At 43.1% G+C, this 25,755-nt stretch overlaps 1 protein-coding gene across 2 annotated transcripts in view; it reads left to right on the top strand.

Moving 5' to 3' along the window:
- ZBTB1 (zinc finger and BTB domain containing 1) overlaps nucleotides 1-10,423 on the top strand; it is a 60,020-nt gene extending 49,597 nt beyond the window's left edge. Inside the window, exons 5-6 of one of the 2 annotated variants that reach the window (XR_007777780.1) lie at nucleotides 8,648-8,730; nucleotides 9,135-10,423. The gene's annotated coding sequence lies outside the window, so the exon portion shown is untranslated. The remainder of the gene's footprint in view (nucleotides 1-8,647; nucleotides 8,731-9,134) is intronic. The other variant, XM_050975630.1, reaches the window with a different exon arrangement.
- Nucleotides 10,424-25,755: the final 15,332 nt, after the last annotated feature.

The raw sequence follows: 25,755 nt of genomic DNA, 5'->3' as shown, positions 1-25,755 counted from the left end.
TGAAGGGATGCGCTTGCTTGTCAGGATTATCTGAATCCTGAGAGTTAAGAGATTAAAGAACAGGCACTTACCATGCAGAAGCAGGAATTCAGGATATTGATCTACTTAAATATAAATACCAGAAAAGGAAAATAAAATTACAAAAGGCAATTTTAGTTCCTATTTAATGTTGAAGTTCAACCTTAATTGTTTTAGTGTCTTAGCTGAATTGGAGAAGCAGGGGGATGTTAGTCATGCTGTGAAGAGCTTTCTGGTATTACATCTTCTTTCCCTATTCAAGACCTCCCATTTCTTCTTGTCCACATGGTCTAATTACAAACTTATATCTGCTATATTTCAAATCAAATGTAGCAAGGACTGTCTTTCCCCTCCTGTGGAGTAAAATTCTGGAATGATCTTCCACTGGAAAGTAGTGGGGGCAAGTAAGAAAACTACAGTGTAGTTCTGAAGGTGGAGTTCTGAGAGCTTGTGAAAGGGATTTCATAACTACAGAATAGAATTGGAATGACATAAAATTACACTTGTGATAAGAATCCTTGGGTTTGTGATATGCTGATGTGTTTGGGCAAATATGAAAGAAGATTGCACAGTCATTTGTTTTCCTGTATCTAACCCACATAAATCCCATGCTCAGGGCTGCTGCTAGTGGCCTGCTCAGGGAGAAAACTCCTCCCTCTTCCTCCAAGATATAATTTAATTTCAGAGGCTCTTTTGCTTCCCTGCATAGTGCTGGCAATGTGCCACAAGGAGAGACAGGCTGGAGGCCAGACATGCCAGTGCCACTTCGAGTTTCTCCTTAGTGATGCCTGTAATTTGCTCCCAGTTAAACCAACAGACAGATTACTTGGAGACAGGGCTTGGTGACCCACCTAGCCCTTTATCAGCCTCATGCTCACCTGTGACAGGCACATCCAACGCTGTGCAGTCCTCCAGCAGCTCTTCTTGCAGGCCCAGTGAGATAACCTAGCGAGACAGAAAACAAAGCTGGCTATTCCTGCTCCTCCTGGGTGTGTTTTGGGGGCTTCTGCCATCTGGGCTGTCTATTTGAGAGGCTTAACTCATCTGCTGGGTCTAATTTTGTCCATATTGAGCCACACCTGATGGTCTGAAGAGCTCCTGAGCTGTCTTGAACCTAAACCACTGATATTTGTAGAAGTATCAGATTCCAGAGTCCCTCAGGACACCTAAGACCATCCACCCTTCAGAATTCATTGCTTCTGTGCATTAAACTGTCTCTGGAGAATAAAGTATTGGAAGGGGGTCCTGTCAGAGAAAGTCAGGATGAATCTGGATGTCTTTTGCTTCTTGTGACTTTGTCCTGTGTTGATGCCCTGCTGATTCTTTGGAAAGCCAAGCCTGAGGCTTTAATGATTTTTTCTAGATTCAGGAATATCTTGTAAAATAACATTAAAAACAACTAACCAGTTTTCCAAAGCAGTGAGCATGAGGCATTTCCCCACTGGAGACAGCTTGGGAGGATTCATCTCTGAAATATGTGACTCTAAGAACAAAAGCTCACCAGCAGTGGATGAGACATGAATGGAACAAGGGCTATTATTTCTGTCCTGCATTTTCTTTCTCCTTTAGTTTCTGGTTCTACTTCAAACCCTTTCATGTCTTTTGGGGGAAATCTGCTGAATTTTATTAGCAGTTATCCTTGAGAAGCACAGAGTAATTGTTTCAATTTATTAAGGAAGGGTTGGGTAGGAAGCTTTAGAGCTGGAGCCCATCAAGGAAGGACAGATAAAACCAATTCTCCCGTGTGTGAGGAGAGGCTGGAAGCTTTTAGGCCAGCAGCACTCCCAGGAACTGGCAGACAGTCGGGTGGATTACAGGGGAAGCAGAGGAAATAGAAAACTCTTTGGTTTGGAATTTCCTTAGTGTTTGATGTGAATTGGTTTAAAATACAGGCTTGCAGTGTCAGCCTGCCCTGTTTGGAGGCGGTCCCGAGGGCTTCGTGGGCCTTTTTGAAGAGCAGTAAGTGGTGACTCCGGGAGAGCCAGACCCACAGCTCGGGGCTGACAAAGTGACAAAGCCAGCCCTGGGGATCCCTGCCCCCAGGGCTGCCATGCTGCCTTCAGGAAGGGCTCATAGGCTGTGCAGGATCAAAGACAGCAGCCTGACTGCAGCTTATGTGTTGTGTGGGTAAGAAGGACTGTCTGGGCCCAAGCCCCAGCCCCTGTGGCCCCACCAGCACTGCCCAGCTGCTCTGGAAGCATCTGAGCCATGCTCCAGAGGGATCCCTCATGGTGGTGTCAGCCAGCACGTTGGTTTGGGTGCCTAAAATCCACACTAACTTCTCAGGAACTGTCCCTTTTTCTGTGTCCCTATTGTCCAGAGCCCCTTCTGTGAAAACATCGTTGCCTTTTGTTTTAAAAAGGACTGTGATGTTTTAGAGAAGATGTGTTGGTGAAGTTAGGGGTGTCCAGGCCTACCTTGCCAAGGTGTGCTGTATCCTCACCCTCTAGGAATGGCACAGCAGCACCACATGCCCAGTGCAAAGCAAGCCAGTCCCTTCTGGGGACTCTGTCAGGGCCCTCAGTAGCCCAGGGTGAAGGTCGTTGTTGCATGACACATGTGAAGTGTTCTGATCTTCCTGCAGCTCTGTCTCATCTCATAACCAAATCCAAAAGTGTTTCTGGTGAGCTGCTGACAACTGATTTGGCCACAATGAATTGCAGCAGAGCTCTGGATACCAGACTGGAGAGATGTAGCCCTGGTATGCAGAAGTGTTGCTGAAGACAGAACAGAAAACTTTAATGAACTCAACAGGAAAGTCAGCAGGGCAAAAACCAGTGCAGCCCTGAATCTTACCCCTGCCTCTTCCACTTAATCTTGAAAGCAAATCATTGGGTGCTTGCTGGTTGCCATTTATACCTGCATAAATTTTCTCTCCTGCCAAGTCTGAGATAGCATAAAGACAAGTCTAGCAAGGGAGGGAGACAATGTACCTGAAGGGCAGCAATTGCAGGGAGGAGAGGTAGGAAGGGGCTGTGCTTGGACACTGGAAGTGTAGGATCCCCCCTCTGAGTTGGGAAGGTGGTGCATGGCTATTTCAGAGTGGTGGAGACCAACCAGGCTGCAGCAGTGATGGTCCCAGCCATGGGCTGAAAAGGAGACAGACTGACAGTGAGATTGGAGAAGGAACCAGAAGGCAGGAGAGGCTGAGAGGGTGTTTGAAAAAGGAGAGAAACTAAGGGACTGATGAGGACAAGAAAAAGGGGATTTTTAATAGGTGATGAGGATGGTGTGGTTTAACCCTGGCCAGCAACTAAGCCCCAGAAAAAAAATGTTTAATGGAAGGAAAATGAAATGAGAGAGAGCATAGACTGTACTAGTGTTAGGGACTCTTTCCTCAGCCATGCATGTCCTCACACAATATTTCCTTTCCCTGGCAATATAAAGCAGCAGTCCCCACACAGCACTCCAGTCCCTTGGGATCCTCTCAGAGCACTTTCTTGAAAACTTTCAGTCAGCTGGAGTGAAACTGCTGCCAGTCCCCCAGAGGAGTCACAGACATGCACCTGCCTTCCTGCAGCACTGCTCCAGGCAGCCTTGCTCCTGGCTGGGTGGGGGAACCTGGCTTTCTTTGTAATCAAGAAGAGAAGGTAACCCACGAAATTATGGAGTCAAAAGGGGCTGAAATTGCTGTCCTATCAGGGCTTCCATTACAGTGTGTCCCATACCAAAAGGTGCTGGACACAGAATGTATTTCCCCTGGATCCTGACACATCAGCTCTTCACCAGGCACTGTGGGAGCAGCCTTCTCTGCTCCCAAATCCTCATGAGCAGAGTCAACCTTCTCTCTGGTTGGACAGGGAGGGTCATGACAGCATTTCATTGCTTATTGGGTGGCCCTGATGGCTGTGCTTATCAGAATCAGTTGGAGGAACCTATTAAAATAATTTGGATTTAAGAGCTGGATGCAGATGGGTAAAACAAAGAGTTTTTAGCTCTACTGCCTCCTCAGCCATTCCTGCTGCCTGGGGAAAGGGAGGGATTGAGACAAGCAAGAGATCCAGTGGTGAAAAACCACCAGCATGGGAGTGAAACCATGTTCTTGAGTATTTCCATCCCAGTGTGGGGTGGAGGCTGGGTTGGGATGTTGGTGTCCAGGCTGTGGAAAGACACAGGCTGGAAAAGAGCTGTGTTTTAAAGCCCTCATGATGTAAGGCAGGTGCTGTGTGAGGAGAGGGCTCACTGAGTTACTCATACAGGGTGGCTGACTACAGCTGCCTTCAGAGTTAGGCTAATGCTGAGCCTCTTATAATATAGGGCACTTCCCATACCATGCTGCAATTATATAAACATAATCTTTTCCAGCCTGACTCATTCCAGCCTTAAATGTTATCTGGATCCTCCCAGACCATTATATGAACAGCCAAGTACAAGAGCTGAAGGACAGAACTGGTTAACACTCTTAATTATAAGATGGTTAGGAATTTTTTGAGCACACATGGGTTTGGATGAAATGGAAACTGTGGGGAAGGTTACTTTGGATGAGTTATTTTTTTAACATGAAAAATGTTTAGATTAAAAAGCTGAGACACTCTTGATGGTATATCAGCCCCAGTTTTGCTGTATTTCCTTATAACCCAGCTGTGGGTTCATGGTGGTGTTGAAGCTGTTGCTTTTCATTCCAATCCACCATAGCAACATTTCAACGAAACCTTATACTATGTTGGTAAAGTGCTTTCTCTGCCAGATCTGCCAAAAGTCTGTGTGTTTACATGAAATTATTGATGTTTCACAGAAGTGTTTTCCCTGAAATTGCAAAAAGGGATGCTTAGGTGGAGATCATCTTCAGCTTAAACACTTAGATGATTTGTAAAATGCAGCATTAAAATCCTGTCTTGACACTATTCCAGACTAGAATTTGAGAGTTCCTGCAGACCTGTTATTTGTATATGCTAGCATTAGTCCTTTTGTGCCTCCAATGCTAAGGAAGGAATAGGTGTGTCTGGCTTTCTCCTTTTAAGTTATGAGGATTGTGCAAGCTTTCTGTAGTGCCAGTTTCCTTATGGGCATTTGTCACGATGGGAACAATACAGAGTGTTCCCAGAGCTGCATCAATGGGGCAAACAGGGCTGTGCTCCTCTTTCTTTTATGCATGAACTCACCCCATGCCCTTCACAGCTCTGAGAGATCAATATTGCTGTGTCAATTCTAGAATAAATATTGTTACATTACTAGAAGCCACGATGCTTTTTGCTCACTCTTTCAAATTTCTTACAAGTCCTGTCCTGAAGCTTGTTGCTCCAGGATGTTTTCTTGACCCTTTTTTTGAATTTTCCTAATTAGCAACTGTGCCTTAGACATGGGAGGTGCCTTCTAGTTCAATACTTATTTTAGGAAACTTTACTTCACTCAGGTCTTTTGGCTTAGTGCCTCACCTCAGGGAAGAAAGCACTGGAAGAAAGAAGGATAGAGACCCCTGGCCTTCTTTGTCTCTAATTATTAGTGTTACTTTCTGTTCCTGGCTCCTACATAGGTTTCTCTGCTAAACTAGGATCTTAGTTCCCAGACACCACACGAGCTGTATAATGTTAAAAGGAGAATCTGGGTTTCATATTTAGGTTTAAGTACCTGGGGTCACTTTAGGTTTCTCTTCTCTGGTACTCTGAAGACAGAATGCTGTTCTTTACCAGAATCCATAAGGAACCCAAATCATTGGAGCTGTTTTGGGAGTTTTCTTTGGCAAAGGGCCATGCTGTACATGCAGAGTCAAGTCTCTTTTCCCTTGTATTTATATGAAGCATCAGCAGAAATGTGTCTGGTGAGAACCAGGTATGGAGATATGTGGTTTTCTTGATAAAAAAATCAGTAAATAGAAGTCCAGGGATGGTAAATAGAGCTAAAGGTCTGAGAGGTACAATCTTCATGGACTGCTCTGCATTGATATTTCTGGGATGATGGCAGCTGGGAATCAATCTGGACCACTTGATGTTATCAGGAAGGTGAGGGACACATCAGGAGCTGGTGAGCTGATGTGGAGACAGGCTTTCCTGTGCAGCTGGCAGGACCTGCAGGGATCTGTAGGTTAGCAGGGAAAACGTGCTTGCATTCCCATGAGGGTGAGTTGTGCCATCTCCAGGAGAGCAGAGTGGCTGCTGGGATGTGTGCATCACCCTCTGCTGAATGGCCACTTCCATGAGGAATGGTCATTTGTCTTTGTGTGACCATCTTGGGCTCAAGAGGGTGGCGGCAGCATCTCTTTGGCTTCCACTGGGCAAATTGCTTCTACTTTAACAAAGGCTCTTTGTTGTTCTTCAGCATGTTTTACATTTCTTCTTCAGGCACCTCCTTCCTGGTTTTCAAGTTTATTGTCTCAGTGTTGTCCTGGCTTTTTGCTCCCAATAACTCTGCTTGTTGCTCTTCCAGTGATGTCAGGAAGAGTTTTTTTATTGACTTCAGTGGGAACTGGGTTAGATCAGTGCTGACCACTTTTGAGGGGCCTGTGCAGAGAGCTCAGTCTAGAGAGCATAGCAGGGGAGCCTTGCCTGCTCATCACAACCAGCTTTGTTCTCTGTCAGATTTAATTAACTCAGCCATACAATATTTTGCATTTTCTTCTTCTGAGGCAATGCAGAAGTCCTGTCTTTCTCCTGGACAGTGGGTCTCCGCGTGCTGCTAATGAGGCTCTACCAGCAACAACTTTATTGCTCTGGTGGAATGCCAGCTTGGCAAAGCCCCATGAGTCATATTCAATGCTCTGTTCAGAGAACTGAAAGGATGACTGCTGCTATTAATTTTGTGCTCATGTTTGCTGCCTTAGGAGAAAAACATCATTGCACAAAGATTGGAGCTTCTTTGAGGTAAAAAAGTCACAAAGATAAACAGAGAGTGTGACTGAGTGTCACCCCAGAGCATGTCCCTCCCTTGCACATACACCCAAATGCTCCTTTCTGCTTTTGGTTCCCCCAGTAGTTTATTTGTAGGGTAGAGTGCATAGAATAAAATTTGACCTCCAGGGCTTGGGTGTCACTGTAAAATACCATCTCTTTGCCCTTCAGCCCAAACCTTTTCCCCTTGGAGCCCTAAGCTGGGGAGTTTCAGTCCCTTGGTGGCTCTTGGACTCCAGACACTTCCCACCACAGCCTGAGGTCCCTCTGGGAAGTCTGCTCTGCAGATTTTTCTCATCATTGGTCTCATTGTTTCATCTCTGTAGGTAAGAAATTTTACAGTCTTTCATTTCCATTGCCCTTGGTGACATTTCTAGATGCCAATAAACTCCTCTGGCCTGCCACATACAGCTCCAGCAGCCATTTGTGAGACTTGCCATGTAGCAGGGCTTCAGCAAAATCTGTACAGAATATCTGGGCCCATATTGTACTTTGTACTTCATAAACTGGGAAGCTTTTCCCTGAAAGAGTGGAACTATGGATTTAGTTCCAAGGATACCCAGCAGTCCCAGTGATGCCATCTTTTCAAGAACAGACTTGGTAGAGATCAGATTCATAGGGAGCTGATTCAGTTTATGCCAGGGATGACAAATGTTACATAGGAGTGAAAAGCCAGATTTTGTTTTTTTAATCAGCAAGCAGACACTCAGAGGTGAGATGCAATGAGCTGGTGTTTGGTAGTGATATTTTCTCTGATAATAATGCTGTCATTCAGGGTGGGGATCATCTTGTCTGCCTGCAGCTGCCTAAACACTCTCTGTCCAGTCAGACCATGCCTTCAGCTGCCTCAACAGCCACTGTGGAACAAATAAGCTTAGCCAGAGAGTGAATTGTTGCCTCTTGAGAGAGATGTGTGTGATAGGAACCCCCACAGAGTGACTCATCCCATCAGTGTCTTTCCATTGATTATTGAGGGAAACTGAGTGGTGATCTCAGGTTAGACTAGCCAAGACTATACCAAACTGGTCAGAGTTGAGCAAGGTGGAATCCATCTGAGCTCACTCTGTTTCTAGCTTCATCTGTCTGCATACCTTTAAAAAAACCAGTGCTTTCAAATCTTCACTGGTCCATGCATGGATTTGGTAGTGCTTTAAGGAAGGATAAAACCTAAATCTTTCTCACTGGGAGAGGGGCCACTGGACTGAGGATTTGGTCTGCACAGGAGGAACAGGAGAGTAGGTTCTGAGAGGCCTGAGAGAGCCTGAAGCTTGCAGAGATAGTTCTCTTGGTTATCCAATGGCAAAGCACCTACCACCAATCATAGAGCTTGTTCAAAAAACATATGTTATCTGTGGAAAGGAAATATGCTTTAATATAAGCTTAAGCAGAAATGAATCAAAACTTCTGAAAATCAAAATGGGGTTTGTTTCCTTGCTCATGACCCATTCCAACTTCTTTAGTCTTCTTGAGTTTTAATAATGTTCTGATTAGTTTTTAATAATGTTCTGATCAGAAATTACTGATATACTTCATTCCAAGAAAGTAATTTTGTTACTACATTGTACTTTAAACATACAATTTTTATGGTTATTGAAACAAAACCTTTTCTCCTGATCCATGAGAAATCTTTCAAGCCTGGGTATGCCACAGGAGGGGAATTCCATTTCCCATCCAGCAGTGGTTAACAGTACCACTGCAGTACTTTTAAATGCAGTAAGTCTACTACTGAGTTATCAGTAAATCAGTTTTGCTCTGTTGAAGTCTATGAAAAGCTCTCTTTAAGACTTAACTCTTCTTTTGCCTAGAAATGAGAAATTAAGAATTGCCTTCATGAATGCTACAGCACTGCACATGCAAAACCTTTGGACATGTCTCCAGCACATGACCAGTGAGTCTGGTATTTCTTGAGAGGGTGAAATTTGCTGCACACGCTTCTGTAATTGTTCTGTGCATGCTCTGGGATCATCAGGTGCATCCCGAGCATCTTGGCTTTTTACATTACACACAGAGTCATGTAATTGGTATGCAGGGGAACCAAACTCTCAGGGAGCTTCAGGGGGAATGTCTGCAATCCATGCTGTGTGTATGCTCACTCCAGACATGAGCACAAGGGGTTTTCAAGGTGCTGAGGGTACTAGCATGGTTATTTGCTTTCCCCTGGGGCAGAGCATGCATTCTCTGCTAAAGGAAGCAAGGCTCTTTTGCTAGGAAAACATTACAAACCTGTCCCCCTCCCTCCTGTTTTTCTTTTCTTCATTGTGTCAAGCAGATTAACATGATGTTTTCTAACAGGGCGGCATCACTGGAGCTCATTGTAGTGAGTTAAGATACTGGATACACACACCCCGTGGAACAGTGGAGGAGAAGAGGAAGAGGAAGAACAAGAACAAGGATGAGCATTCCTCTATCCTGAGAGATGACTTCAGTTTGCCCCCCTGAGAAGCCCCAGAGGAAGGCTGAGCAGTGGCAGCACTGTGCTCCAGAGAGCAATGGCAGAAGGTGGCTGCAGTCAGAGCAGCTGGCAGCACTGGTGTCTGTGGGACAGCATGGTTTCACTTTACTCAGTAAATCACTTTGAAATTGCAGCTTAAGATGCCCAACTCATTTGTCAGAGCTGGGAGAGTTTGACACACAAGACTGGGCTGGGTGACCGGAGATCTTGGCTGTAATTCCTCGTCCTTCATCTTAATGCCTTCGTCGGGCCATTTTTGAGGAGATTATGTTCCTGGCTGATTTTGACAACTGCTTTGACACCTGCAGATGAATATGATTATTGATTTCAGTGCCAAGCCTGTTTTTCTAAAGAGTTAGCAAAACAACCAGGAGACATGACTTAGTAGAGACAAAAAATTGGTGAAATTTTGCTTTTGAAGGAACCTATTCTATTCCAGAATCTCTTCATATATTGTGTTCACTTGGTTATTTTAAATTTCCTTTCCTATATTTCTTTTTTTTTTTTCCTTGGATAAAATTAACCTTAATTATGATTATTTTATCTATAAAACTGTCTGTACCTGCCAAATATTAAAATGTTAGCATGGAAATTTTACCAAGGATGAAATCCTGACTTGGTAATAGCTGATAAAAATCAGTGGAAAAATAATGGATGATTAAGTGGAAGAAAACCACAGATGTAATATTTCATCATTGCTTAGAAGAGAAATTTGACACATTAGTGCCAGTTTGGAAGTTTTTCAGTAAAATATATGAATGCAGAATAAGAAGAATACAATTATATTACCCTTGCAATACGTGGTTCAGTTTTTAAAAGGATGAAAATTTGCAGCACAGTTATGATGAGAAATGTACTTCTTCTGGAGTGACCAATAGCCCAGGGACTGGATCACTTCTGTGGGATGGCCCTGCACTGCCTGATTGAGACAGACACTTGGAGTGCAGGTTCACAGCTAGTACTTAGCCTGGCACATGTGATATTAAATGCCTAAGTAGCATTGTGGCCTAGGCTTGTTTTCCATGTGTCAGGTGAGTCCTTTTACCATTGGATGAGGCTGCTGTGGCCTGCAGCTTCTCTTTAAGCTTTTCATTAGACATCCGTTCTGGTACACAGCAAAAATATTTAAATATGACCTCTTAGAAATTTTAGGGGGATGGAAACCTTCTCCCAGAGAAGAATAAATATAAAAGATATATTTAGAACTGTGTGTGGCTTCTATATCTTTCTCATATAAATGATTGTACAGTCTTTATTCTTTGAGCAACCTGGTCTAGTGCAAGGTGTCCCTGCCCTTGGCAGGGGAGTTGGAAATACATGATCTTTAAGGTCCCTTCCAACTCAAACCATTCTGTGATTCTATTCAAAATTAACATTTCTAGGTTATACCTTCATTCCAGGCAGACAGGTTAGCGATCATATGATCTGAAAAATGGTGGTGAGATGCTGGGTTTTGGCTTCTTTTTTCTCCCTCTGTCAAGGTCGGGATCGAAGCTCTCCAGATGATATTTTGCATTCAGGCTTAGGTGTTTATTATTTCTTACCTATATCACAAGTCATGAGTTTTACAGCACTCTACTAACAAGCTACAAAATGGCTAACAATCTCTTGTTACAAGGTCTTTTAAGGCAAAATTATCCAATTAAGAAATGACACCTAAATTATTTTCATTTTTAACCCAATAACTGATCACTGGAAGTCTTCAATGTGGACTTTTCTGTCCAATTACAAGATACCACCCATGAAGAAAGAAGAAGGGAAAGAACAACAACCAGCTACTGCCCTAAAACCTCCATCTTGCCCCATGTATATTGCTATATTCTAAAACCTTAAACTCTAAGCCTTCCACCCAGTGAAATTACATACTTCCAATCAAACTACACACCTATAATCCCAGTGCTAATAATCAATTTTGGAAGCCTTCTCCACGGCCTCAGGTCAAATATAGTATTATCTTGTGGGTCTGTGCCCTTCAGCACAGAAAGTTTAAAATTCTCAGCATCCAGGACTCCAGGTGAGATGGGGCTTTAGGTGCAGTTTTTCTGGGTCAAAGCACATGTGAATGGCTTTCCCAGCTGCATGGGTGACTCCTGGATGGTGCACACCTGGCGGGACAGGCAGGAGGCAGCTGTGCTATCACTGCCCTGTGGCAGCATGGTTTCCCTAGGTGATGCAGAAAGATGTTGGCCAATACCTGGAGCTGAGGAAGCTGGGAGTCCCTCTGGGACCTGAGGGCTGACATCCCAGCACGCTTGTCCTTGCAAAAGCACCTTGCTTTGTCACGGCACAGCAACAGACAGTGCATGGAGCCTTCCAAAGGGTACAAGGGCAAGGTGTCCTTTGCCACCTGTCTGCAGGGCAATGCAGACTGTGGTATGTGCTAATGACTGGGATTTGTTATTAGTGCCCGGGGCATAGATTTCACAGAGTTGCGCACTTGGCCAGTGGTGGGCCCGGGATGACCAAAGGGTGGAGCACACACTCACGTAGGCAGCAAAGCTCCTGGGTGAAAACAAGCTTTTTGTGCAGTTACCTGCAAGGTCCTTGTCAGTGCAGAGAGGAGGGAGCACTGGGCAGCTGCTGGTGCAGCTCAGGAACACTCAGTGAATTCTCACACTCAGAGATGATGTTCAATGTGCTTTGTTTGCCTCTCTACAGATTCAAGGCAGGCTCCTCACAGGCTCCTTGAGAGAGCAGCCCCATGAAATAGTGAGCAACAAGGGACTGCCTTTTTCATGCCATTTTCCTTGGACAAAAGGCAGCTCTAGACCAGGCAGGGTCTCGGTTACTTCTGTCTGCACCTAGAAGACAGGTGGCTGGCTCACTCCATAGGAGTTACCTGGTAAACCTTCATGGTCCTAGTAAGCCATGGTTTAAACACTGCTCTCACCAGCCAAGTCCTCAGCCGTTGCTTTGCATCTAAGTTTTCTGTGGTTATCCAACAACCTTGAACTTTTCAGAAAGGGTTGAGAAATACCTTGAAGTTCAGGTCCTTTAGTCAGCAGAGTCCTTTCCAGGGCTGCCTTCTCAGCAGCAAGTGTCTGCTTTTTCTGAGGTTATGTGTGTCTAACACAGAGAACCCATGCTTGTTTCAGCATGTAAGGAAGACCTGGCAGCCTTTCACACATGACAGTGAGTCACCCTTGAGCAGGAGAGAGTGAGTCAGAAAGGACAGTTGACAAGCTTTATTTATCACTCTCCTGTTATTTGGCCCAGGAGGATTTTATCCTGAAAAACCCACCCTTGCTAATGATAGGCAGAGCTCAGACATATCATATGACTCCTGGCTTCTTTCCCCCGTAGGTTTTACACGCAGTTTCATATCAGGAAATCACGACAGTTGGCTACTTCCAAGAATTTTTATTTTTCAAGGAGTTCTGAATGTACCAGCTGTATTGGAATAACTCTCCTGAGCCAGGGTCACCCTAAAGAGAACAAACTGAAATGCCTCTGAGTGACGAAAAGAGCCTGGGGGCGTTTACAGAGTTCCCATTTACTTTCTTCTCTTAGGGCTGCTTTGCTCAGAGCCTAATTGAATGCTGCTAGCACGGCCTAGTGTCTTGACTCTCTTTTGATTATGGTTCTGCCACTCACAGGCTCCATATAGGGTGTGTCAAGCTTTCCAGTGTAAGTATCTATTTTCAGAAGTTATATGGCTCTGTTGTAGAAATTCATTCCAAGCTGAACATTGGCAGGAGATGTTGCAACTCAGAAATGGAAAAAGAGACAAAGGAAAAAAAAAATTGCCTGATGATTAACTAAGAAAACTGTGCTCTTGGGAGTTTCAGACTTTGTATCTGTGAGAAAGGGGGCAGTGTAGCAAGGGAGGGCAGCTGGATTTGGGGTATGAAAAAAAGTGAAGTGAGCTCATGTCCATTTTACTGCCCCTGCAGTACATTTTACATGTACTGCAGGTGGGTTTGGAGCAGCAGCCTATGAAGGCAGCACCCACTGTGCTCAGCAGGTTCTCTGTGAGCCAGCATGGCAAGACCTGGAGGTCCTGCAGGTTCCCTGTCTCCAGTCTGTCTGGTTCAGACTGTTCTTCTTGTCCTGTTAGGGACCAGTACCTGATATACATGGAACACCAAGGAGTCTGAACAGCACATTTTTCTGTGCAGGCTGAAACGAGCATTTCATCAGCAAAAATGGACAGTATTTGTCCATTTTTGCTTGTAATCACAGAGACATTTTAGTAGTGCTAAGCTCTAGTGAGACAGTGAACTAACACTTCTATACGTGTTAAGGAATGTGGCTTTTGTCCCTAAAAATGGGGACTCACTGGGTGCTAATCCCACCAGTGTTTCCTCCCCACCGGGGGGGGGGGGGGGGGGGAAATATTTTTTTAGCTCATGCATTTAGTTGCCCTCACAGACAGACAAAGCACTCCTTGACAGAGCTCTAAAGATGCTTCTTATTGCTCCTGTTTATTCTGTGGTTTGTCTCCCTTAACCTCTCAAAGCCAGAACTGCACCAAGCAAGCAAGCAAGCGACCAACCATTCTCCACTCAAGGAGGACCATTAGCAGCTCCTTTGTACAGACACAGCTGCACCATCACCTCACTTGCTCCTCACCTGGGAATGGGTGTGTTGCTTGTATTGCTTTTTTACCTGCAGGTGTACTGCAGGAAAGGGCAGCAGTCTAACTGGAAACTGGATCAGGCAGTGATTTGCAGCATGAAGAGGGGTTGTCAGTCTGGATTTCCTTAAAATCTGAATTTCCTTTCTGGATTTTCCTGCTTCCAAGTATTGGTGATATGTGCTTCTGTGCTGGCTGGGACTAAGGCCTTCATCCTTTTAAGAAACTGCTCTGGAAGGACTAAACACAAACTAGTTACAGCTCCTGTGGCTCAAACTGAATTGTAAATATCTGCAGTGAGATTTTTACAGCTTGAAGGAAAGAAACCAAACAGCAATTTGAAGAATTTCAAGATGTTCTTTCCCTAATTATTCTTCCATGTGAAAGAGATCATACTAAGGCTCAAGAAACAGGCTGTAAGTATGCTGTCACCTCACAGCCTTTCTGTTTGGAAGAGACAATACTCATGTAAATGCAGTGTGATATTGTTTATTTACAGAGTCTTTCCCCCTTTCCTTGAATACAGCAGAAACAAACACAAACAAGTCACTTCTGGACAAAAATTCCCAAGTCTGCTGGTCCTGATGAGGTCTGACCTCAAATGGGTTCCCGTCTGTTGGCTCCTTCCTTTTTTCTCTCCTATCTGAAGCCAACAAAAGCACATCAACCATGGCCTTATCTGGACAAGCAGGGAAGTCCTTGACTTTGTGAAGTAACTGGAAACTGGATCTTTGAGAGGGCTTCCATTGTTCATCTGTCTTTTCTACACTGGAAAAGAGTTCTTTCTACTGTACCTGACTGAGTATGCATGACGTGTTTGTAACTATAATGGGATATGTGGGGACTGTGGATTAAAGCCTTGCCCCAAGGCTATTATTATCATTTTTCAGAGTAATAATCAAGAGATGAAGGTGCACCATCTAATTTAGGTGTTCCAGCAAGTCACATTGAGATGGTGCCTGGATCTCCATATTGATCGGATTTTAGGCAGAGCATTCACAGTATTGCAGACCTGGATAGGCAGGGTACTAACCCACCCATTGCTCCTTCATACTTAGACACTAGAGTAAGAGCTCTAACAGCTGAAGTGCTGTGATGGGTGGATATGTGCATTTTAGAAGGAGGAGGGTGAGATGTGAAAGGCAGATGCTCTGCACAGAGAGGAGCAGCCCAGATGAGTGGAATTCTGCTATGGACTGTGTGATGGCCAGGAACAGAGGGAAGGCCAACACAGGGAACATTGTGGTAAGCATTTGGTACAGATCACCTGGCCAAGAACACAAAACAGATTAAGCCTTCTCTCACTAGTGGAAGAAGTGTCACTGTCTCAAGCTCTAGCTTTTGTAGGATTTACTGCCTGATCTAAAATCTGTTGAACAGGCAACTCAGTAGGGCGAGAAATCCAGATTTCTGGAGTGGATCAGGGATGATTTCTTGACACAGGTGCTGGCCATGCTGAGTAGGGGATGTTCTGATTGATTTGCTACTCACAAACAAGGAAGTAATGGTTGGGGTTGTGATGGTCAATGGCACCCTTGGAGAGACCAAGAAGTGGTAGAATTTAAGACCATGAGGAAGCAGAGATAGGTGAGTAGCAGAAAAATGAGAACACCTCAGAACACCAGACTTTGTCTTGTTCAGGAAACTAGTAAGCAGCTTGTCATGGGATATTGCTATGAAGAGTAAAGGGATGTTTAGGGTGGATGACCTTCAAGGGCCATTTCCTCAAAGCCCAGGCATGATCCCTACTGTCATGCAGGAGGTTAAGAAGGCAGTGCACGAGGCCAGGATGTACAGAAAACTGCTGACTAGCTCATAAAAAGAAAACACATAATAGGGGAAAGCAGGGATAGGCAATCAAGGAGCAGTGCAGAGCTACACAGGATGGGATTAAGAAAGCCAAAACTGGGCTTAAACTGATAGCTGGTGATGATGGGAAGAGCAACAGGAAGTGCTTCTACAGGTACATTAGTGAAAGGAAGACCAAAAAAATTCCACTGGAATTGTGGAAATTCCCTGGAAATGTGCCTTAAATTGTGCAATGTTGAATGCAGCATGTCCTAAATGCCACTGAGCCCCCAAATAACCCATGTGACACAGGAATCTAAATGAGAGGGTGGTGGCAGTAGTAGTGGTCCAGGAACCAGAGCACTCAGGAAGGTCTCTAACCTGTGGTTGTGAGGATTACAGGGTTTAAGCAGCACTCTCTGCTGCTCCACTCTAATCTGTCATCCTCCAGGTGTGCTGTAGGTACTGCAGGACTTCCTGGTCTGAACCTCCCAGTGCTCACTCGAGATGCTGGTGAAGGACTTCATGAGCCCCTAACAGATCTAATAAGAGTCCTTGGGTGGGCTGAGACCTCTCTGAAACTGAGTTTACATCAGCATAATCAAATGTGGCAGCTGACAGTGGATCTGTTCTTGTCTCACTGAGCTGGCAGAGGTTACAATGGCAGCAGAGTGCACTGAAAGACTTTCTACTTGGGAGTTAGCAGCAGACAAGCTCTCTGAAACACACCCCAAGCAGATCTTGGATTTCTTGTTATGCTATGCTTTTACTTTGTCCCTGAATGGCTGCTGCTTCAGATGTTGCACAGTTGCTGGTTCAGCAGGTTCATATGCACAGAAGGGCTGCCATAACTGCTTCAGGATTAATTTGGGTTTAATCAGTGTTTTCGACATGTTAACATTTTTTATTTCAACACTATTGCAGAAGAGTTTTGCTGGAGGCTACTTAATCCTCTGGAGACTTCTGGCTGGAAGCACAAACAGATTTTCCAGGCCTGAAGCAGCAGATGTGTATCTGGACAAGCAAGACACTGCATCCCCTGCTGACTGAGTACATGGAGCCATGAATGTCCTGGAGCAAAACTCACAGTATTTCTGAACCATCTCTGTGGGTGATGAAATCTGGTGGAGCAAAACCCACTAAGAACTGAGCCTAATGTTGTAGTGAGGATGTAACTTTAATCAGGACTAAGTTGCATGTGCCTATAAGAAATGAAATAGACAATTTAGATCATCTCTTTGAAGAGTAGTACTTCTTCTTAATGTTGAGTCTGCACTATTGGTTAATGACAGTCCAAATGTCCCGGGTATAATTTTTCAGCAGAAGTTGTGTGACTGCAGAAAGGTGAAAAACCTAGCTGAGAGCATATCTGCATTAAAATAATTGCTTTCTGTGCTATTCTACTTTCATTGCCAAACAGGGCTTGATTGCTGTGTTACTATCTCCTTGGCATGAGTAGAACTATATTATTTTTTTAAGTTTTGACCTTCCCTTCACAGTCTGAAATACCTGACTGTTGTGACTAGAATATCACTAAAGAAGGGACATTCTCTTCAAAGGGAAAACTGATGTACTACACTGAACAGAAGGTTGGTAGCAAAGCAGAGAAGTCAGGTAAAAATCCAGGAATCTAGCTTTAATAGCATGAGGAATTTACTGCTTAAAAGGGCTTACATGTAATACAATAACTAAGGCAGGATAAGAATTGTCTTTTTAAAATTATTTTTTAATTGGAAAAGATCATTAAAAGACTCCTTTCAAAATAAACATTTCTGTACCAGGGTGAGCAAAACAGACGAATTGGCTTTGAGTTCTGGTTTTCTCCAGAATGTTCTACTTTAAAATAGAACAAACAAAGAAAAAATGAATCAATGGGATAGTAACTACGTAGAGTAAAATAACATAATTCAAGTGCTAAGAAGACATTTACAAACACCATTATAAATGCCAAAACATTGTTTTAGCTTTCCAATGAGTTCTAAATGTGAATCTTTGTCAGTTCCATTGAAGATCAGGAACTTGTCCACGTATTGTGTTTTGACAAAATACTTCTCTGTGGTTCTCATCTGAGGTATCATCCAAGCCAAGCTCATCCTTGATGAATTAATTTCAATGGAGTCACACGCCAGGAATGTGGCCCTTTCAACATCCATTAGTGTAGGATCAAATTGGTATTTAATTGGTCCAGTTTGCAGAACAGACCCCTAGCTCTCACTCAATCCCCCTGCTGCATCAAAACATGGGCATTATGGACCTGTTGCATCCTTGTCTCCCCTCACAGCCCTGAGCACCCACCCTTCTCATCCAGATTGGTGAGATACATTGAGGGAACATACACAATTGATTTAGCCCAAATCTTTCTGTCATGCTTCTGCCTCTCAACGAGATAATTTGTATGTTTTAGTTCTGTTGTGCCATCCATAAGCCTCCTCTGAGGGTACAGAGCATGGGTGAAACCCCCAAACTGGACCCTGCCAGAGGGGGCTGCTGAAGAGACCATGTGCCTGCAAGGGAGGGAGAGAGAGAAGAGTCCATACAGGTGCTGGTGATTTACCTGGGATCTTCAGAGCTGGGATCTTCACAGCTCTGACAATGTGGTGGATGTTGGATATCCAGCACTGCTACTCACAGTGTACTCATAAGTGGGTCCCTGTCAGTGTCACCATCTTGGAGGGACAGAGAGGAATCCCATGGCTTCTAAAGCTGCACATGCTTTTTGCCTTTCAGGAGAAGACAAGGGCCCTGGCTGGAAATAGTGAACAGCATGGAGTTATTTTTGTCTCACACAATGCACTACCTTTGCTATTTATCCTTGAATGTCTTTTCCTAGCACTGTGTTTATTTATATTCACACAGCTATAGCCCCCTTCGTGGCAATGTCAATAATTCTCAATGCAATGGCACTTGGAGTGGTGAGCAAAATGCAGGAGCTGGTCCCTGTCAGTGGCAAAATGTCGAGGGATGACAGCAGAGAACCAGAGAACTCTGTAATTCTTGACTTGCTCTTACCTGGAAAAGAAACTGAAGGAGGGAGATGGAGCTCAAAACAAGTCACCAAGGCATCCCCATAAAGGCTTTGTGGTTTTGCCAAGAGAATGAAAAGGTTTTACAAGGAATCAGGTAAGTTTATAGGAAATTTGGAGATCTGTGTATGTCAAGGGCTCCTCATCCTTACAAGGCAAAGCTGTTGATACTGCACTTTTTAAAGGTACTTCCTGAGCCATCCCAGATCAATTCACTCAGTGCTCTAGTGATGGTATTCCAGCTTGGCAAAAGGGAAATTCATTGTGTCTTACAACATATCATTTTAGTCTCTTTGGGAAAGAATTAATTCTGTGAGAGAGCAGATTCAACAGCCTCAGTTAATACTTACATCAAAGAAATGAGCTGGTCCTTTTACTGACCTCTGAAAAATGAAGCTGGATTTCTTTGAGCAGAGCATTTTAAAGGTTTTTAAAAATCCTATTTGGTAATATTACACAATAATCAAGGCACACACAGCATCTGGACCTGTATGCTCTGTTGGTAAGTGTGCCTGCCTGTTTGGAGTGGCACAAATTTCCTGGCACCAATGAGAGTGATACCTCAGGGCTTTTTGAGGATTAAGCCTTGGTTCCCTCTGCTGACATTCTCCATAAAGGTCAGTTAGCTTTTCCCATGTTCCCTGTCAAACTCTCTGACACTGAGCCTCTCTCCTTTACTAAAGATGATTCAAGCCCTGGAATATGCCCTTGACTAAGGAGCTATTTTGGTTTCAGAACCAGCTCTTTTTCTAGTACAAATCATTGTAGCTCTGATTTAAGTAAAATGAGATGAGTTTGGCTTTGATAGTAAAACCTACACCCTCCTCCCAGGTGGGTCTGTTGTCCCTACAGTGCTAATGCTCCCAACAGCAATCCCTGTCCCCCAGCTCCAACTCCATGCCACCTGCATGGATGAAACCTCTCCTTCAGCCCCCAGGCTTGCCAGGGCTGTGATTTGCTTGTTTCTTGGAACAAATCACATTCATCTATGAGAGGATTCTTACACCTCATCCCTCCCTTCCTTCATGGTTAAAGAAATCTCCCTCTTGGTCCATGTCTCTGTGTAACAATACAGGAGAACTAAAGAAAATAGAACTGGGGGCTTGTACTGAACAAACCTTCATTGTATAGCTGGATAACTTGGGGTTGGCAGTATCTGGTGAGTAGCCCAAGGATATAAAGAAAGTCTGTGTCAGAGCCTGCAATTTTTTCCAGCTTTTCTGAATCTTAGACCCTTATCTTTAGTCATTAGAGCACCTATAACAGCTCTTTTCCTCACCTCTCCCTGCATGTACTAATGAATAGTGCATATTTAACAGTTTCAGTCATGAACTCTTTATTTTGTACTCAGATGCTGCCAGAAAAATCCATGTTTTCCATTTACTAAAGCAATGGAAGCATATACATCTGATGAAATTTGGCTTCTTCAGCCAAGGGATCAGCAAAGCTTTTTCTGTTGCTGCATTTTCCTTAGTTCTTGAAATCAGCACTGAGACAAGTCTATTTGTGTGACATGCACTTATAAATTGGAATCATGAATATAAAATCCAGACTTCTTAGATCAGTCTGAACATACCAGACATTTTCTAGGTCAGCATTTGGAAAAAGCTGTCACAGGCAGCTTATAGCACAGGAGTGAATTTCATACATATGACTTATGATCTAGTTTTAGTGTAGGAATATCTCAAGCATGTTTCAGTGACTCGTTTGTTCAAATATTGAGACTTGAAGCAAGAAAGTGGTCTTGCTGATTGTATTTCTGTGCTTTCTAGTATGTGTCATGGAAAAATTTGACTGTCATGCCAAACTTTGCCTCCAAAAGGTCATATTCCTTTAGCACCTGTTTATTAACACAGTACTTGAAACACCCTTCCTTACTGTTAATTATTAAGCATGATTGAAACCTATCTGTTTATTTCTAATAGTTGCTGGAATGCTGAGATTGTAGATATTTACCTGTTCTGGCCTGCTGAGCTGAAGAATCCAAAAGTAGTCATTTGTTTACATTAAGATTCTGATGAAGTTTTCCCAGAAGAATTGACAATGTTACATTAGTAGAATGTCCTGATCAGCACTTTGCTGCTCTCCCAGACCTCCTCAGGGCTGGTTAGTTTTTGTCATTTTGGTCTCTCAGGACCTTTTCTGGTAGAAAAGTTCTTACACCCAGGAGGAGGTATCACCTAGGGGGGATTATGTGACTGTGACAGGCTGAAGTGGCAGCATTGTGGATGGTGGAAAACACTGATGGGTCGTGATCCTGTGGCAAATTAGAGGTTGAAAACCATGCATGAGCTACCCAGTGGAATTGCATGGAGTTAGATGACACCCTGGCTTTCCCTCCAAGACCCCATAGTGCAGAGACAGCTGTCCATGGCTCATGGGGCAGGAGGGCAGAGATACAGAGGAAAGAGGCCATGGCCTGGTACCTCAGAATGTGTGGTATGAGGAGTTTGGCTGGAAAAGTCTCACCTTCAATCCCAGAAGTTGCTGGATTGGATCGGGGCAATGATGGCAAGCTGTGCCCTCGTGGGTGCTGCATGTCAGCATCCCCCATGGCAGTACAGGAAAGCAGAGCTCTGTTGATATGGAGAATATGTGTCTGGAGCCAGTTACATCAGTTCTGTCCAGGCTGCCAGGATTGTTATGGCAGAAATGCAGGATTTCAGCAACGCTGCTCAAGGTTCGTGGGCTTTTCAAGAGAATTCTCAATGCAGGCCAGTGCTGTTGTCACTGAGTGAAAAATGGTATGGAGGGAGCATAAATAGGCAGGTTAGGATTTATTTCCAAACTGGAAAATTAATATTTGCCTGTGATTTCCCAGCTTATACTTTATGTGCACATAGCTACATTTTTTTCATGATTGCTATAATTTAATTGTGGGATTTGCTTTTACTCTTTGGAAAAAATCAAACCAAAGCCAAAACACCACATCAACCTTTCAGTTCTGTTATTCAAAAGAAAATTTGTTAGCAGGATATATGCACTTATTAAATGAGAATGTTTATTAGTTGCTCATTTACCCCTTAAATTATGAGAGGAAGTTTCCTTTTTCTCTTCTTTCCCAATCTGGTTCTGTCTGAGAAAGCTGATAAAATCTCATTTTTAAACTGCAATTTCTCCTCTTGTTTTTAGCAGACTTGATGATTGCAAATGAAAGGTGACCACAGAGGGAGTGGCTAAATTGTCATTGTTGTACAGGCTGATGATCATTAGTCATGGTATATATTGGGAAAGGCTCCTCATAACTTTATATGCCATAAAAATAATTTGGCTTTGCTCTGAGTCCACTAAATTGCTGTTTCAGCTGGATATTTGTTGCAGCTTGCTGCATTACAAAATCTTTGGTCATCTGCATAGTATTTCTGCAGCATGGGTGAGAAGTCATGGCAGTAGCTCTAAAGCTTTATTAGGAAGAAAGTTCCACAGTTACTGTTTAGAATGAGATAAACTAGGAAGAGAAGATAGTTTATTTGTTAGAAATATCAGCACTATAATTTTATTCCTTTTTTTGATGTTCTTTCCACTGACATCATATATAAAGGCCCTTTCAGCAGGGGCTTTCTATATGCAAAATATCACGGGTAGAAAGTGTATGGGAACATTTTTTTCTAGCTTTCCCTTCCAAAGGAAAGCATATAGTAGTTAAGCTTTACATTTTCTGAAATGTTGCGTGCATGTGGATGTGGAATTAAACATGCTAGGAGCTCTCTGAAATACTTCTCATGCTGCTATAAACATAAACACTTTACTAACAACTTGCATTATTGACAACATTGTTGTCTCCTGTACTCATTTCAAAAATAATGGTTTTGTGTAATTCTCAGCAATATGATACAAACATAACCCCTGCAATGAGAACTGGTTCAAAAAGGGACTGAAGACCTCATTGTCTGGTCGAATACATAATCTGCTGACTGCTCTGTTCAATTTGGGCTCCAGACTGTAAACTCCTGGGTCAGGTTTTTTATAATCTTGGTGTGAGCTGACTGATTGAAGCACAGACAATGGAAGGGCAAGCCAAAGGCTCCAGATCTTACTGGCATATTGTTATATCAGATTCCCACTTTTAATTTATAGAAAAAAAGCATTTTTAACTCATGAGACGGGGAAGAAGAACACAAAACTGTGATTTTAATGGGGACAGGTGACAGTGTGAATCTGCAGCACCTGGAAACAGAGAGCCAAGAGATGTGAACCAACAGATCCTCCCAGGGAAGTGTTAATTTCCAGACCTGTCCCTCACCTGCACCATCAATTCTATGGCTCCCATTTCCCAAATAAGTAAGGTGAACTGTAAAATACAGAGGACAGAGATGATCCCTTTCTGAGTAAAGCAGAGGTTGGCATGGCTGCAGTGACAGCATTCTCCCTTTGTGCTTGTGATGTGGTCTTTTTTTTTGAAGAAATGGCAAAATTTCCTCTTTGGGGATGGATCCTGTTTAAGAAACTTCCCACCCTGGCGTAAGATTGGGGAAGGAAAAATGTGCTTGCACAGTACTAAAATTTTTCTCTTCAACTATATTATAATAAAAAAAAATACACTCATGGGGACCTAAGCTGATGATAAATGTCTCATTTTGAAAATTGTCACAGATTTTCCCTTTGATAACTCCACACTTAAAGAAAATATAAGTGATTTTCTTTTCTTCTTCTTCTTTTTTTTTTTTTAATTTAAGCTGACTCAATTTACTGGTATGAAACAACTTGATTTACTCAAGACATTTTTATGTCTGCCCTCTGAAAAATGTTACTTGTCTAATTTGTTCAACTAATTCAAACTAGGAAATCTGCCAAATTCTTGAAAATTCTCCAGTGACAGGAAATTATTACACTGTGACTTCTCTAAGTCAAATGGTGTTTTTATTTTGCCAGCTCATAGGCAAAATAAAGTAGACAGCAACTTGCAGTTTTGACTGATAGTTTCTTTGGCACTTGGATAACTTTGGCATGTTTGAGGCACTGGGACTTCCTGTCAGAAAAGCAGGCAATGACACATGGCTCATTCAAAGGACAATTCTTTGATGTCCTCTATGACCCAAACAGGCAAGAACTGGCCTCACCCACAGGCCAGCCTGTATTTACCCAAGCTCTTGCTCCACCATAACTTTCCCCAGTACTAACGGGCTGTGTGAAGGAGGACACTGTGATCTTACCCTGACTCCAGCCTCTGCTCCATGCTGGCAAGAGCAGAGGCTTGAGTGTGGCTGCAGCAATGTTCTCTGGTCACTGCAGGTTTCAGTCTGAAGGGAGTCCCTGATGGCCAAAGGGCTCATGACATTGGAAAATACAAACTTTTGAGTCTATGTTGACACACAGGCATTTTGTGGTCCTCAATAACACTTGACTGGCATGCTCTCCTTCAATGTCAGCACACTAGTCCTGGTCATGGCAGACTTCTGCCTAAGAAATGCCAATAAAGAGAGTTTAATTATGAATACTGCCTGGTGACAGCAGGGTTTTTAATGTCCTGACTCAATGCTAGTGAGCTTCTGTTTAAGTGGCTGTCTTTTCTCCTAATCCTATTTGCAACTTGCCAGGTATAATTTAGAAATGGTCAGCATATCTTAGGTACTTTACAGAGTTTATAGTATATATACTTTTTAATTGCTCTGAATTTACTGCATTGAATTTACCTCAATGCTAAAGCAGATAATGAACCACTGCACAGCTATTTTTTTCAAACTTATTCTTCAGAACTAAAGGACTCATTTAGTCTGAATTTCTGGCTTTCTGTTCCAAATTTGGGAAAAAAAATAGGAGCTCTCTGTGAGATCTGTGGTTTGCTTCTGTGTTTGAGTATGCAGAACCACATAGTGTCAAGTCTCTGTATTTTTACCTTTGCACATAAGTATCAATATTTATTGAAGGCCTCATTTTTACGCTATACAGAAGAAATATTTGCATCAAAGTATCAAGTGTACACACAAAAATGAGACCTGTAACCTGGAATTTCCTCATTTCAGTTCAATTTAGAGCTGCAGACAATCAGAACTGCATTTGTACAAAAATATTTGCCTGTGCTTATATCCCCAAGTGATGGAGGCCTGCAGTTATTCACTACAGAACATGATCAATGTTTCACTAGAAAGGGTTTCCTGTTAAATGACTCCCTGAACAGATTTTGTGTTAGGACAGTCTGATCAGCATCACATTATTTATCTGGAGAAAGAGATGCTCTTGTGAAGTGATCATGACTGAAGGAAGCTATAAAACAGGAGTAAAAAATCCCAACTGACATGAAAGAAGTGTGATGGGAGCAATTCTTCACCACAGGATTGCCAAGTGAAATGTTTAGGCTATTTTTAAGCTTTTTCACTTGCTACCCAGCTATATTGTGATACACCTCAAAGCACCAGATGTTGTAGTTCTTGAAAACATACACAGACAAAAAAAAAGATTAAAGAGATAAAAAGTCTGCTAGTGTGTATGAGCCTTCAGCTGGTGAATCCTTAAGTTGCAGATTGCTAGAAACCAGGAGGACACATCTATTTTTACTTTGCTTACATCCTTCTTAAAAGCACCCACTGACAAGTCATGCATCTTCAAGTGGTGTGTTGGCAGGGGCAGATGTTCAGAGCAAAATAGCTGCTCACAGCTTCCAGCTTAAGAGAGACTTCCTCAAGTGGTGGTAGCTGCTGGATCTTTGTGCTCAATACCTTTGGACTTTTCCTCTGCTAATTTCTCAGCAGATTTTTTAAGTGACAGAATTTGTGCTTCCTGCTGTCCTCATGTATTACGAATTGTACCAAGCACAGATCCTGGGAAAGCCACGGGGTCTCTGCCACACACTCAGCAATCAAGCTGAGCCATCAAGTGCTGGCTCTGGTCAGCACTGATGCCAAAATCTTTTCTTCTCAGAATGTTCCCCTCAAAGCTTTTTTAATTACCATTCATTGATGAGCGTCATGAAAACAATGTGAGGAAATAATTACAAAATAAGCAGATTAAAAAAAAAAAAAAAAAAAAAAGAAAAAGGAAAACAGATGGAAAACCAGCCTGAACTTTGAGAGCACTGCAGCTCCTCGACGATTTCATTTCCTTGGGTGCCCCCTCGTGTCCATCACCAGTGTAGCC

This window comes from Serinus canaria, chromosome 5, assembly GCF_022539315.1.
Source record: "Serinus canaria isolate serCan28SL12 chromosome 5, serCan2020, whole genome shotgun sequence".
In the NCBI taxonomy this organism is placed as follows: domain Eukaryota; kingdom Metazoa; phylum Chordata; class Aves; order Passeriformes; family Fringillidae; genus Serinus; species Serinus canaria.
Note: the sequence above shows the minus strand (reverse complement) of the source record. Positions and strands in the feature narration are given on the sequence as shown.